The sequence below is a fragment of the Lissotriton helveticus genome, chromosome 6 (genome assembly GCF_964261635.1).
Source record: "Lissotriton helveticus chromosome 6, aLisHel1.1, whole genome shotgun sequence".
NCBI classification, from domain to species: domain Eukaryota; kingdom Metazoa; phylum Chordata; class Amphibia; order Caudata; family Salamandridae; genus Lissotriton; species Lissotriton helveticus.
Window position 1 is genome coordinate 1,042,692,479 of NC_136067.1, and position 16,738 is coordinate 1,042,709,216.

A 16,738-nucleotide genomic window follows, 5' to 3' on the forward strand; every position below is an offset into this window, starting at 1 on the left:
TCGGAATTAACTGACCAAACTTTCTGGAAACTAACCGACAATGCAGAAAAAACACAGATTTATGCAGCTGGATTTCATTGCACTAAAGCTATTCATTTATTGCCCTCATCAGTCTTACACACCTCGGCACCCGCTGGTCAAGCAGTCACAATAGCCCTAGGCTTATCCTGCCACCCACCAATCACAGAACAGTGTGCTACAATAACACAGCCTACAAGGTATGCAGGGGTAGGAGGACAATGAGAAGGCCTGCAGCCGGGACACCTACACACGCGTGAACAGGAAGAAGCCGCAAGTACTCCTTGGGGGCTCAGGAATCCAAACGGAAACAGGGGATGCGGTAGGGTGCCACTTACCGGCAGGGTACTTGTTTAGAGCAGGGCAGGCAGCAGTAGCACTTCCACCGTCTCCTCCCCGATCCACTCACTAAACCATCCAGCCTGCAGCCGCCAGAGCTGCAGCTGCAGTCTGTAAGGAAGCCGCTGATTCGTGCGCTTCAGGCCTGTTAGCATTGGCCGCTGAGCAGCCCATTCTGATTGGCTTTGGCTCTATTCCTTTGCGTTTGGTTTTGTAATTACTTAGCTTTCTATTTCAATATCTTAAACCCAGACGGGCGCACCGAAAATGTGCGACTATTTCCTATAAATATAAACATTGCTTACTGGTGTGATAACGTTAGTCATTTTGTTCGTGGTAAATACATACCTGTTAACTTTGCTTACATTTGCCGCGGTCGTTCAGTTTTCCACAATATTTACGAAAACTGTTATTGTGTCAGTTTCTCCCATCATCATACGACAAATAAGCAGAAAAGACCCACAATAAACAGCGCATTTAAATGTCCATCAGTGGATCTGACTGTCCAGCTGTTTCTAACTACCTTCTAATAATGGTTTTAGCAAAGTTTGTCATGACACATTACTTATGCAAAGTTTTTGAAGTCACAGGTTTTTTTTGGCTAGCTTCACTAAGGTGCTGTAATTGGATTTATCAGGACACAAGTCGTATAAACAAGCGGCAATCTCCCGATTTTTGAAGCCACAAATTGCAGAGGCAGTCAGGTCCCGGGCCGGCCAGCCAATCACAGCGCGGCCCGGGAATGACGTCACGGGGGTGTCCCGGGCCGGCAGCCAATCGCAGCGCGGCCCGGGACAAAGGGGCGGGGCTTAAAAAAAGCACCAGAAACGCCCCCGAATCGCGTTTTCGAGAGAAAGCGCGATTGACAGCCTCTGCCTCCCAATGGCTAGCCTCCATTTATGGAGCTAGCCAATTGGAAACAGAGGCTGTCCTAACCTCACTATTAAAAACAACAGATTTCGATCTGGGAGGGGCTTCGCCCCTCGCCAGGTTACGAAACCTAAAAATGGGTGTCCAATGCGTTGGACATGGTAGCACCCTGGACACTCAAACCTCCCGCAAGACAAACCAAAACTGCCCCCTGGTTTTCTGAAAAACTCAAAATAGCCAAAGCCAAATGCAAAAACTTGGAATGGAGTTGGAGGAAAAGCTATAATCCAGAATGCAAAATAAACTATAGAACGGAATTAAAAAAATATCAGAAACTAGTGAGATTAGAGAAAGGTACCCACCTCAAGAGAAGAATTGAATCAGCTGACAACCCCACCAGAGAACTCTTTGCTATTTATAAAGAGCTAACGGGCCCGTCTAGACTCGAAGCCCAAGATATCTACTCCAGTGAGCTATGTGACTCCATAGCTGATTTCTATGTAGGCAAGGTCGACAAAATTCATGCCACCTTTACAGACGACTCTGATCTCTCGAGTAAACATGTGGAAGCAAGAGATAACTATATAGGGAAATCTCATCTTACATGCTTTAAGGTACCCGAGAGACAGGAATTATTAAACATTGCTAACAGCATACAGTCTGGCTCTCCCTGTGACGTGTGTCCCCTGTACGCTGTAAAGGAGTCATGGAGAGCATGATTGATCAGATCACTCACATTGTGACTCTGTCTCTCCAAGAATGCCAGGTGCCTGATGCGTGGAAAACAGCCCAGGTTATCCCTTTAAAAAAAAAACTAATATCCATATCTCCCAATTCCAATATCTTCGTCCCATCTCCCTTCTTCCCTTCTGTTCGAAAATCGTGGAAACGGTGGTCAATGGGCAACTCATGAAATATTTGGAGGAGGAATCCCTCCTCCACCCCACACAATCGGGATTCAGAGCTGGCTACTCTACGGAGTCAGCCATCCTCTATTCTACTGAGTGCAGATGGTGGATGAAGGACAGACAGCAGCGTTGGTTTTATTAGATCTTAGTGCAGCCTTTGACACCGTGCTGCACATAACGCTGCTGTCTTGTCTGTCTGATATGAGAGTGGAGGGATCGGCCCATGCCTGGATAAAATCTTTCCTGGCCAATAGGAGCTTTCAGATGCACTGTCCCCCTTTCAAATCTTCCCCTAGGAAGCTGAGCCATGGGGTTCCTCAGGGCTCGAGCCTGAGCCCTACCATGTTCAATCTCTATATGGAACCCCTGGCTCACATAGTGGAATCGTTTGGGGTGGGTATTGTCAGCTATGCCGATGACACCCGAATGATGTTCAAGCTTACGCCCGACCACAGAGAAGATGCCACTAACTTTTCCAACTGCTTGTCATCAGTGGCAACATGGATGAACAATAACTGTTTGCGCCTAAATGGCGAAAAAACAGAACTGCTGGTTGTTGGGAAATCATCCTCAGCATGGTCGCACATGTGGTGGCCCACTGAACTGGGTAGTCCTCCCCTTCCCGTCCTGTTCTACACAGACACGGTCGCTCCAGACGCTGCTCCCCGCTCTGTCTGCCACCTGAAGTGCTTCTGCCTCCTCGCCTCGCTCTTCTGCCTGCCATTGCCTGCCTCGAGATAGCGCAAGTACCCATTATCGTTTAAACTGGGACTTTGTTTGAGCATTATTCTACCGTAGCGCTCCGTTTGCCTAACTACGCTGTAATTAATATTTTAAAATTGATGCGCTGCCTGCCTAACTAATTGTTGCCTGATCTCACCGGTGCCACTGACATCAGAATCGCGTTATCGATCTCTGTGCCCCAATCCGGTTTCGATTTTGGCTGAGGCCATTTTGAGCTTGCAGTTGTTGTTGTTTGCTTTCGGTGTCTTCCCTGCCCAGATCCCCGCCCAGCTACCACCTCCCAGCTGACCATCCGTCCCACTGAAACCATATGCCCCGCTCCCCCGCTGCAGCCCTGTGACCGTCCTGTTCTACACAGACACGGTCGCTCCAGACGCTGCTCCCCGCTCTGTCTGCCACCTGAAGTGCTTCTGCCTCCTCGCCTCGCTCTTCTGCCTGCCATTGCCTGCCTCGAGATAGCGCAAGTACCCATTATCGTTTTAACTGGGACTTTGTTTGAGCATTATTCTACCGTAGCGCTCCGTTTGCCTAACTACGCTGTAATTAATATTTTAAAATTGATGCGCTGCCTGCCTAACTAATTGTTGCCTGATCTCACCGGTGCCACTGACATCAGGATCGCGTTATCGATCTCTGTGCCCCAATCCGGTTTCGATTTTGGCTGAGGCCATTTTGAGCTTGCAGTTGTTGTTGTTTGCTTTCAGTGTCTTCCCTGCCCAGATCCCCGCCCAGCTCCCGCCTCCCAGCTGACCATCCCTCCCACTGAAACCATATGCCCCGCTCCCCCGCTGCAGCGCTGTGACCGTCCTGTTCTACACAGACACGGTCGCTCCAGACGCTGCTCCCCGCTCTGTCTGCCACCTGAAGTGCTTCTGCCTCCTCACCTCGCTCTTCTGCCTGCCATTGCCTGCCTCGAGATAGCGCAAGTTCCCATTATCATTTAAACTGGGACTTTGTTTGAGCATTATTCTACCGTAGCGCTCCGTTTGCCTAACTACGCTGTAATTAATATTTTAAAATTGATGCGCTGCCTGCCTAACTAATTGTTGCCTGATCTCACCGGTGCCACTGACATCAGGATCGCGTTATCGATCTCTGTGCCCCAATCCGGTTTCAATTTTGGCTGAGGCCATTTTGAGCTTGCAGTTGTTGTTGTTTGCTATCGGTGTCTTCCCTGCCCAGATCCCCGCCCAGCTCCCGCCTCCCAGCTGACCATCCCTCGCCCCTCCCCCTCTTCTATCCGCATATGACACATGTTCCAGCGCGCAGCGGTCACGCGCAGCGGTCGCGCCCCATGCGCGCCGAAGGTGCGCCAAAGGTAAGCCCGTCTACGCCCGTCCGCGCCTGGACCGCGCCCAGCGCCAGACCCCCTGGTCCTCGCAAATCCCCCTCCACACACATAACGTACGATGCCGCCACCCTCCTCGCCCTCAACCCCGGACACACACCACAATGCTACGAAGCTGCCCCGGGACGTACCCACGGTCCCTTCGCCTGCCGCTCCTGCAAATTTACCAGCGATAAGACCCATTCCACATCCACTACCCCCAAACACAGTTCCGACGCTAACCACCTAAAGTGCATCTTGCTGAACACCCGCTCGGTCCACAGACACGCCACGGAACTCTGGGATCTACTCGACACTACATCACCAGACGTCGCCTTCCTTACTGAAACATGGATGAACGCATCATCAACACCCGACATCGCCATAGCCATCCCGGACAAATACAAGATCATCTGAAAAGACCGCACCATCCAAACAGGAGGAGGCATCGCCATCGTTCATAAGAACACCATCCGAATCACGACCAGCTCCGACGAGAACGTTACAACCGCCAAACACCTCCACTTCCAGATCCACAACGACCCTAGGACCACAATCAGAGGCACCCTCATCTACAGGCCTCCAGGAACACGTAAACAATTCAGCGAAGACATCACTGAATTCATCAGTCCACATGCCCTCGCCTCCGAGAACTACATTCTACTAGGAGACCTCAACTTCCACCTAGAATTGAAAAACGACAACAACACCTCCATCCTTCTGGACAACCTGGCCAATCTCTGCCTCAAACAACTTGTTGACACCCCCACCCATGTAGCCGGACATACACTCGACCCAATCTTCACCTCCAGCAAACACATCTCCTTCGACCACACCACAGCTCTCCATTGGACGGACCACTGTTGTGTTCACTTTAGCTACAAAACCACCTCGACCCACAACCCCCCACAACCTATCCCCCGAAGAAAATGGAACAAAATCACCACCGACCAACTCCTCACATCGCTCAACCACAACCCACCCACCCTCTCAACGGACCCAAATCAAGCTGCCATCAAATTCAAACAATGGATCACTCACAGCGCTGACGAATTAGCACCCTTGAAAAACCATCTCACCAAACAAGACTACAAAAAGGCCCCCTGGTTCAACGATGAACTTAAAAAATCCAAGAAGCTATGCCGTACTCTCGAGAAAACATGGAGAAAAAAACCAACCTCCGACAACATGACCACCCTCAAATCAGCCACCCACAAACACCACCAGCTGATTCGATCCACCAAGAAATCAGCATTCAAGAATCGACTCGACAACAATGCCCACAACAGCAAGGAACTATTCAACATCGTCAAAGAATTCACCAACCCCACCGCAGCTTCAAACGACATCACCCACTCCCAAGACCTCTGCGACTTGTTATCCACCTTCTTCTACAACAAAATTGCCGACATACATAACAGCTTCGAAAACAGTTCCAACGAACAATACTCTCCACCCCCCTCAGACTCTAAAACGCCCTCTAACAACCTCAGCGCCTGGAACCCAATCACCACTGAAGACACCATCCGCCTAATGAATTCCATCCACTCTGGCTCGCCAACAGACCCATGTCCCCGCCACATCTACAACAAAGCAGACTCCATCATCGCACCCCATCTCCGTGATGTCATCAACTGTTCCTTCAACTCTGCTACCTTCCCAGAAAATTGGAAACATGCCGAAGTCAGCGCCCTCCTGAAGAAACCCACAGCTGACCCCTCTGAACTTAAAAACGACCGCCCCATATTCCTCCTCCCATTCCCGGCCAAAGTCATCGAGAAAGCCGTCAACAGCCAACTCGCCGCCTTCCTCGAATCCAACAACTCCCTCGATCCCTCACAATCCGGCTTTCGAGCCAAACACAGCACCGAAACGGCCCTCATCGCAGCAACAGACGACATCCGTACACTACTGGACAACGGAGAAACAGTGGCCCTCATTCTACTCGACCTTTCCGCCGCCTTCAACACTGTCTGCCACAGCACCCTCATACAACGCCTCAGCAACATCGGCATAAAAGGTAAAGCCTTGGACTGGATCATCTCGTTCCTAGCCGGAAGAACCCAGAGAGTCCGCCTCCCCCCATTCAAATCAGAGGCCACCGAAGTCATCTGCGGTATGCCACAAGGTTCTTCACTTAGTCCCACCCTCTTCAACGTCTACATGAGTCCACTCGCTTCCATCGCGCGCCAACACAACCTCAACATCATCTCCTATGCTGACGACACACAGCTGATCCTTTCCCTCACCAAAGACCCAACACCGCCAAAAGCAATCTTCACGAAGGCATGAAAGAAGTAGCCATATGGATGAAAAACAGCTGCCTAAAACTCAACTCAGACAAAACGGAAGTGCTCATCCTAGGATCATCCCCCTCTGCCTGGGACGACTCATGGTGGCCTTCGGACCTGGGATCCGCACCCATACCCACAGACCACGCACGTAACCTAGGCTTCATCCTAGACTCCTCCCTCTCGATGACCAGACAAGTCAACGCCGTCTCATCCTCCTGCTTCAACGTACTTCGTATGCTCAAAAAAATCTTCCATTGGATCCCCACCGAGACAAGAAAGACTGTCACCCACGCACTGGTTACAGGTCGACTAGACTACGGAAACACCCTCTACGCCGGAATTACAGCCAAATTACAGAAAAAGCTCCAACGCATCCAAAACGCATCGGCGAGACTCATTTTGGACATCCCTCGCCAAGATCACATTACCGGCCACCTGAAAGACCTCCACTGGCTTCCCATCAACAAGAGAATAACATTCCGTCTCCTCACCCACGCACACAAGGCCCTCTACAAACTAGGACCCGAATGCCTCAACACTTGACTATCCTTCTACACACCCACCCGCCAACTAAGATCCTTCAATCAAGGCCTCGCTGCAGTCCCACGTATCCAAAGATCCACTATGGGAGGTAGATCCTTCTCCTACTTGGCGGCCAAAACCTGGAATTCACTCCCCACTCACCTCCGCCTTACACAGAACCACATCTCCTTCAGAAAAGAACTTAAAACCTGGCTATTCGATAAATAATGAACCCCCTCCCCAAGCGCCTTGAGACCCTCTGGGTGAGTAGTGCGCTATACAAATTCTTGAACTTGAACTTCCCGTGGATTCTGTAAGAAATCTTGGAGTAATGCTTGACTCAGATCTCTCTTATAAGTCTCACGTCAGCAAAGTGACAGGCCGGTGTTTCAGCATACTGAAAATTCTCCGAAAGGTTTTAGATCTCCTCCCCATTAACGCTAGAAAGACAATTGTCCATGCCCTAGTAACACCCCACCTTGACTATGGAAATGCTCTGCTTTTAGGTTTGAGCAAAAAAGGCCTACACCAACTTCAGTGCGTTTAGAACGCTGCTGCACGCCTAGTACTTAACCTACCTCGCAGAGCATCCGGGAAGACCGCTTTAGCTAAGCTTCACTGGCTCCCAGTCAAGGAACAAATTAAATTTAAAGCCCTTTGCTTCGCGCACCGTATCGCCCAGGGCAAAGGCCCAGGTTACCTGCAAAATCTCCTTACTGTTCACCGCCCCACCCGGAATCTGAGATCGTCCGGAGTGATGCTGTTCAAACCCCCTCGTATCACCAGAGCCAGGGTGGGTGGTTGTTCTTTCAGGTACCTGGCTCCTAAACATTGGAATGAACTTCCGCTCGACCTCCGAATGGAACCCTCAGAAACTTGATTCCGTGGAAAACTTAAAACGCTTCTGTTTCCTCTTATTTAAATTCCTTGTTTTCTCCGACTCTGGCTTCTCTCCTTAACATCTGCCTCTCGAGAATTAGCAGCATTTAGCGCGGGGACACTCTGTTTTCTGTGTTGCCAGGCGCTCTAGAAACGGTTTATTATTATTATTATTATCTTCAAGAAGGGTTCTTCTCTGCTCCCAGCCAATTACAGGCCCATTAGCCTAATAGACGTCCCCCAAAAGATTTTGGCCAGGTTGATTCTGGATCGTTTATTGGAATGGATGCAAGACCATTCAGTCCTGAGCCCATACCAAGCGGGTTTCAGGAACAAAGTGTCCACCATAGATCAAGTCTTTCGGCTTGCTACTATATTCTGGAAAACGGTACAGTTGGAGGGTGGCAGCCTCTATACTGTATTCGTTGACCTACGAGCAGCTTTCGACCTGGTACCTCGTAAGAAACTCTGGTCCGTCCTCTCTGGTTTAGGGGTTCCACAACATCTTTTAACTATGATTATCAGACTACACACTGGTAATTATGCTCAGGTCAGATGTGGTAGGGAGGGGATATTGTCCTACAAGTTCCCCATTGACAGGGGAGTTAGGCAGGGTTCTGTGCTTGCACCGACCCTGTTCTGCCTTTATGTCAACGGGGTAATTGCACATTTGAATGGGGTTGAGAATGCTGACGCTCCCAAAATTGGAGGCAGCAGGGTGCCCGCAATTATGTTTGCGGATGACACCCTGCTGATCTCCAAGTCCCCAATGGGGATTCAGCGAGTTCTCAATGGTTTCGAGTCATTCTGTAAAGATCATGGCCTTGAGATCAATGCTTTGAAGACCAAATACATGGTCTTCAACCCCCCAATTAGAACCCGCCCTAATCCGTACATCGGACCTAATGTACTAGAGAGGGTTCGAACCTTTGAGTACCTAGGAATTACCCTAAACGAAAAAATGTCATGGGTCCACCAAGGGGAGAAATCACAAATAATGCTGGCCCAAATAGCAGGCGGGATCATCAAATTAGTCTCTAAGAACAAGTCTCCTTTTAAGCCGGTGGGTCCTCCTCTAGAGATTTATAGAGCTAAAGCCAGGGGAGATATTATGTACGGAAGTGAACTTTGGGGCCACACGTGTAATCATGATCTGGTAGTAACTGAGAATAAATTTATCAGACAGCTCCTATCACTTCCCCCAACCACCCCACTGCTGCCCATTAGACTCGACCTGGCTTTGAGACACCTTGATGAAGACATGGGCCTGCGACCCCTATTATTCTGGCGCAGGATTTGGTCGGTACCAGAGCTAGCGAGTTACAGGCTAGAATTGCAGGACATTCTTACCATCCCAAACATAGGGAAAATTCCCTGGTTAAATTATGTTAAGAAAGAACTAGGGAAGTTATGGCTATCCATCTTATGGTCTGACCCGCTTTCATCATGTCCCGGGGTTACACGAAGGCAGCTTATTACCCAGTACCAGGAAAGTCAAATGGCTATTTATTTCCAAGGAAGCGGCCTTGGTACCCTAACGTCATCATTTTTAATAATTAAGGACAGCTATAGGTTCGAAACTGTTTTAGATACCATATCCCCAATACTAATTAGGAAACTGTTTCTCCAATGGAGGTATGGCAGTCTACCACTACGGGCCTACACCAGCAAATGGGCAGATCTTTCCCCGTCTCATTGCCCAGGGTGCAAATCTGAACATGAAACTGATTTGCACATATTGTTCTTTTGTAGTGCTTATGTGCAGGCGCGGAAGAAATGGATTGTCCCACTATGTAAAAGCTTGGGTTTCTCCCGCTGCCTACAAGCATATAGGGTCCTTAAGGCCGACTTATCAGGGCATATAGTCTTTACCATAGCCAAATATTGGGGACTGTTTGGCACAAGAGGAGATATATTTTAGATGGGGAACTTTGATAATTTCTTAAATGACAAACTGTGATGTAGATATTTTTACTTATAGTATGGTCAGTCCTTATATTTGTGTACTGATTTTATATATTTTAATGCTTGTACATATTTTAACACTTACTGTATTAGATCTTATGTCATTTGTACCTTTTATGGCACATGTTGCCGAAATAAAGATGATGATGATGATGATGATTTTGCTTCTAGACTGGGAAAAATACTGGTGGTGGCCTTATTAGAGCTTTACAGGGCCAAGTGTATTTTAAAGGCACTGTATGGCTGTGAAATCTGGGGGCATTTTACCTTAGATGATCTTCAAATCATGGAAAACAAGTACCTGAGAGGGCTTTTATCAGTTCCTTAGGGCACCCCCTACTTCACTGTTCATGAAGAGCTCAGCATGAAATATATCACCAACTTGATAGCATAGCGTCCGGTGTCTCTTTGGTTAAAAATCTAGGTTAGAAAGGGGTTAACACTAAACAAAATGATTTTAAAAGATTGTTTGTTCTTTGATCACACTTTACATGTGCGAAGGATCGAATAGACCAAAGAGAGCTTAATGAGCTTAGATAGAGAAGATCTCTTCACTAACCCTGATCTAACAAATATGTCAGCCTTCTTTGCAGCAGACCATGCTGAGGAAAGAGAAGGAGCTTCTGAAGCCCCGTGTACATCGCTCCATCACCACCCAGCTGGTGGAGCCATTTCAACTGGGGTTCATAAATTCATATGATAGATTCTTAATGACAAGTTTCTGGTTTGATCTCTTTCACCTTCTCCTTGCCCACCCTAGGGGTCTGAGTAAGGGACAAAGTTTGCTGTCCTGTTGCTGCGATGGACAATCTCCACAAAACATGGTTCACTTTATGATTGTCTGCAGTTTTTATGAAACATCACACTTTGTGTCAGGTTTGAGCTAAAAAGGTAATGCAAACTCGATGCAAAGTCTTTGTAAATCTGGGCCCTGGGGTCTAAAAGCAGGCAGAGTCTCCAGATGAAATACTGTAGGGGATTGAGGAGTAACCAATTATAATGGTTGTGCAATTACTGTTTCCTATGGTAGTTCCTCTGTTCTAAGGGAACACTATGGCTATACCTTGCTGCACTGTGAGGCCTGAAAGGGAGAGGGCTAGAATGTGCATTATTTAAACTTTTATGACCTATTCCTGTCCTCTCCTTGCATTGGAGCAGAATGTGCCGCCTAGCCCCACTGCAGACACCTTTGTGCCATGGTACAAGGGGGCCTGTGTTGCAGGGAGGCATTTCTCTGTGCAGGAAGGGGCATCTTCCTGTGCAAAACAATCCTCAGATGCATTTTCCTCTTTCTAAGTGTGCTGCAGAATAAGAAAATTAGAAAGAGGAATAAACAAGGAGAAATAAATATATTTCTCCTTGTTGCACCTCTGGTGGGCAGACATACAAATTGCACGCATTCCCAGGTCTACCAGTGTTGGTAAATCTTTGAATGTGTCAGAGTACATGGGTGAATGTGTCCCCTGGGGGGCCGTTTTTGTTACCGGGTCTGGCAATATCGTCCCCCTGTAACAAAATCAGCCAAAACCGGCCCTTGCAAACAGCTCGGCTGCACCCCCTCAGCAGTTTGCCAGGGTCGGTTCCAGTGTTGTAATTTGGCAGTACCTGAGTTAGCGTTTAGCTCAGCTACACAAGCTTTTCTGTTAACTTGACTATAACGTGCGGGGGCCATTTTGTATTTGGTGGCTTCCATTTTGCATGAACATGCGGCCTCGTGGTCAGCGTGCCCTTTCGTCCTTCCTCCATGTCAATGAACCTTCACCCTGCCCAGCAACAGGCTATTTTTAGCAGTGGTCAGTCTCGCGCATGCGTACATCTGATCTTTGGACTAACGAGTGGTCACTCCTTAGGAATGTTCCCCAAACTGACCAGTGGTATTAAGCCCCTCCCACATGTTGGCTGTGTTCCAAAAATGCCCTTATATGTACCTAAAACTGTTCAAATGTATACCGCCTACCTTTTTATTGCTGTTAAACTGTATAAAAGAGGTCGCGCACCGATGTTCGGTGTGATACTTCTTGCATTGCCGAAGGGTGCTGTAGGAATGTACCACCACCCCATGGGGTCCTAATAAACTTGTCTTTTGCATTTTCAGTTTCCGTGCCAATTTCCATTATATGGTGATCGAGAGTTTTTGCAGAGTATGTAGGCCTGTCAGAACCCGATACCTCAATTGGCGACCACAAAGGGACTCATCGGCGACTCGGATGCCCGAAGGAGAGGTCGCGACGAAGGATTGGAAACTCGCTATGGACACGTACGCTGCCACTGAGTGACCCGAGTCTTGGCACCCACGGTGTTTTTTCCTTTCCTTCTGATCTGACCTTCCAGGTGGCGCCGGTCTTCGACTGAGATCCTGATCGTTTGGCTTGTCGTGTAGTGCCCGTTTGGCTGATTCGGCTACGGAACTTGGCAGTTGGAATCTGGACACTTTTAAAAATATTTGGTAAGCTTATGTTTGGTAAGGTAGTCTACTGACACTTACTGTGGCTTTTTGAATTTGAATTTGAATTTGTGTGAGTTAGCTAACGTTTGGACCTATGATTTGAATTATATGTGGAGTGCACCTCACATAGGCAGGCATGTAGGGATATTTCTCTGATTTTGAATTTGTTTGAAAGGCACACCGTGCGTACAGTACATTTAAGTGCCATTTGTTGTAATATCGCGTTTCCGTGATATTTTGAACATGCCTGTTCTCAGCACACTCCGAGGAATGTGCTGTTTTGGAAATGGTACCAATTATCGATTAAATGAATCTCAGCCGGCTCCCCCAGAGAGAACTCCTAATCGCGAAATGTACATTAAATTTGGCCTTCCTCCCATTATGTATAGCACATTATGGCACAAATACACCAAAACTGATCGTGAGTTGCAATGGCCACTACATGGGTCGTTTGACTTACGAAAAGTCCAGTATGTGGAACAATGTTTGTTTCAGCGCAGGTCTAGACAGGATATGTTCGATTGTGTGCGTATGTGGGAGAAAGCGGTGCGCGAACGAATGAAGCGTGAAGAAGCCTTGGCGGACAAAGAGCAGCGAAAGGCTGCTCGGGACAAAGCTTTACAGCTGCAGGAGAAGGAATTGCAGGAACAGAAAGAGAAAGAGAGTCGAGAACGTAATTTACAAGTTAATGGTCAGTTTCCTATTCGACGTCTTCTTTATCCTCTCCTTACTAATGAATTAGATGATTTTTCATTGTTAGATCATTGCCCGCCTCTGTATGTTCAGCCTACGGCTCCGGATGAGGACTCGGACGAGGATAGTCGGGATAAACAGCGTACCAGGTTACCTACTGATCGTATGACGGAATTGCGTTCGGTTGCTCGTAAACTTAATGTCAATGCTATAACTGTTTCAGGGGTTGATGATCTTATGAGTAAATGGTCTGACAAGGAACGATTGTATTTTTTAGATCATTTTGCAGATGAAGTTGTTGACCGGTTTAGGAAGCAATCTCCTGAGTTGGAACCTAAAGATATATCAGTTGGTCGTGAGAATTTTCGTAAAGGTATTTTTGTTCTTTCAGAGGCGGATGAATTTTTCCGACGGTTGGTTCTGCTACGGGATGAGGCGACACGATTGCGAGCGGCGAGAAAGGCATCGGATCCATCAGCGTCTGGATCGACGGAAAATTCCAGAGAGTGCCCTATCTATGGATCAGATAAGAGTGTTGCGGTTAATGTTATGCCTATATGGGAAGCTGCGCCTTTGTATGTCCCTCCTAAAGGGGATGGTACGGATGATGATAAGACGTCTAAAGATACAAAGGGCTATTTTGTGTATAATTGGGTTTATACGCCATGGAATAGAGCAGATGTTATGGCCATTAAGAATGCTTTGCCTGACCCCCGTAAAAATCCAGCAGCTTTCTATGAAGGTGTGGAGGGCGCTATTTCTTCGTGCATTATGACATTAGTCGATATTGATCTTTTCTTTGGATTGATATTACCTCCTGATATGTGGAGGGCGATTCGTAAGTTTGATGATCGAGCGATTTTAGGTGCAGAGTGGAAGGACATAGCTAGAGCTGATTTAGATAGGGAACCTGCATGTAAGCCGTGTCAATTGAATTTTAGATTTACCGACGGCTATCTTAAATAAATTAAAAACGCTTGTTCCCCCTAAGAAAATTGATTGGACAGTATTGGCGTCTTGTAAACAGAAGTCGGACGAATCGGTCTCTGATTTCTTTTCACGTTTTGAGGAAGCATTCCATGATTACAGTGGTCAATTATTAACAGAGGACACGGGCAGGCATTTGTTCGTAGACAAGTATGTGGCTAATCTCCTACCGGAGATTGCAAAACGGTTAAAGGCTAGCGAAAGTTCATGGACCACTGCAACGCCCGCTTCTTTATTAACTATGGCTCAGTATTATGAACAACAGGAATTGGAGGCTAAAGAAAGTAGTGATAAGAAAGCGAAGGACTTAAAGACGAAGGTGATGTTGGCTCAGGTTCATGCTACGCAATCGAGAGGGAATGATAGGGGTAGACGAGGATCGTATGTTACGTCTCCCCCTCGTTCTGACATTTCTGAGGATCAGTGTGCATACTGTAAGCAGTTTGGACATTGGGTTGCAGATTGTCCGGTACTTCGTGAACAGCGTAGTCAGAGGGGTCGAGGAAGTGGAAGGTTACGGAATAGTTATTCAGGACCGAGAAGTGGAGCGAATGATCGTGGTAGGGTTGAAGAGAGGGGTCGTGGTCAGGTTGAACATAATACTTTTGATCGGCGGAATCAATATCAGATAGCTGAAGGAGAGAATACTGAGTCTCAGGACAATAGATATGCATAGGATTGCGTAGGATGGGGTGTGGAATCGGTTGAAGTACCAGTCGATCAAAGGGGTCCATATATATTAGCACATGTTTTGGGTTCTACTGATCAGTTTCTGGTTGACACAGGAGCTACTCGTAGCGCTCTGTCCAAACACTTGGTTCCAAGGGCTCCCCTGTCTGGCGAAACAATTACTGCAAAAGGGTTCGATGGAACACCTTCTCTAAGCCCATTGTCTCAACCACTTACATTTCACATTGATAAATTCATTGCCCCATGTCCGTTTCTATTATCTCCAAATACACCAGATAATATTATGGGACTTGATATGCTAAAGCATTTTCGTGCAACAATACGCTGTGCCCCTGAAGGGGTGCGGGTTATTTTGAATGAGAACTACCCAGAAATTGAGAGATCGTGCCTCATGCAGGAGGCCGATGCATTAGCTTCCCTTCCAAGCACGTTATGGGCTACTTCCGATACTGATGTGGGTCAAATGATTATTCCTCCTGTGCGCATTACTGTAAAGGAGGGAGCGACTTTACCTCGTGTTCCTCAGTACAAGATTTCCAGAGAAGGCGAAATAGCTTTGACACACATTGTGAATGATTTGATAATGGCAGGGGTGGTGGAGGAAGTTCCCTACAATGTTTGCAACAGTCCAATTCTTCCGATCCTAAAGAAAGATACAGATACTAAGATCTATTGTTTCATTATTGATTTGAGGGAAATTAATAAGATAGTTGTACCCCAGTATCCAGTAGTGTCTGACATTACCACCTTACTTACTTTGGTTCCACCCACATCTACTACATTTACGGTGATCAATTTGAAAAATTCTTTCTTTTCGATCCCCATTCATCCTGATAGCCGATATTTGTTCGGCTTTACACTAAATAATAAATCTTATAGGTTTTGTCGTGTTCCTCAAGGTTACACAGAAAGTCCTAGCATTTACAGCCAGGCTTTGAAAAGACAGCTTGATTCCTTTGATTTGCAGTCTGGGGTGGCGCTTATCCAATATGTCGACGACATTTTGCTCGCGGCAGACACACAGGAGCAATGCGAGGAGAGTACACTCTCCCTACTTTCTTTCCTTGCTGAACACAATCACAAGGTTTCACGAAAAAAGTTACAATATTGTAGACCAAAGGTGACCTACCTCGGTCATCTTTTGTCTAAGGAGGGACGTGCATTGACATCAGATCGAATTCAAGCAATTTTAGATACACCAGTCCCTTGCACTCAGAAGGATGTTCGCGCTTTCATAGGTTTGACGTCCTTTTGTAGGCAATGGATACTAGGATTTTCGTACATCGTAAAATCTTTTGTTAGCATTGCTGTCCAAAACTGCATCAATTCCTCTTGAATGGACGGATGAATGTCAGAATGCTTTTGAACAATTGAGACAAGCTCTTTGTTCTGCACCAGTGTTAGGTACACCAGATTATACAAAGCTCTTTACATTGTATGTACATGAGAAGGATGGGTGCGCGTTGTCAGTCTTAGTACAGTTACACGGAGATAAACAGAGACCTTGCGCATATTTTTCAGCTGTACTCGATCCTGTGGCTCGAGGACTGCCTGGATGCCTCCGAGCAGTTGCAGCAACAGCAGTAGCTATACGGCAGAGTGAGGGAATAGTCTTGTCGCACAAATTGCTGGTGTTAGTTCCCCATGCGGTAGATGCGCTATTGAACCAAACGAAAACGCAGCATCTAACCAGTGCCCGTTTAACGGGATACGAGTTAACATTGTTGGCACCACACATTACATTGAAGAGGTGCGCCACTTTGAACCCTGCTACTTTATTGCCATATCCTGTTACTGAGATCCAGGAGGAAGAACAACATGATTGTGTTTTTCTGACTGACGAACAAACAAAGGGTCGTGTCGATTTACAGGACACGCCACTTCCAGATGTAGATGGGGAACTGTGGGTTGATGGATCGTGTGTGAGATTGCCAGATGGTACGGCTTCCGCAGCCTATGCGATCACGACACTCAAAACAGTGGTAGAAACAGCACGAATACCGCAAAAATCTGCCCAAGCAGCTGAATTGATAGCCTTAACGAAAGCATGTGAGTT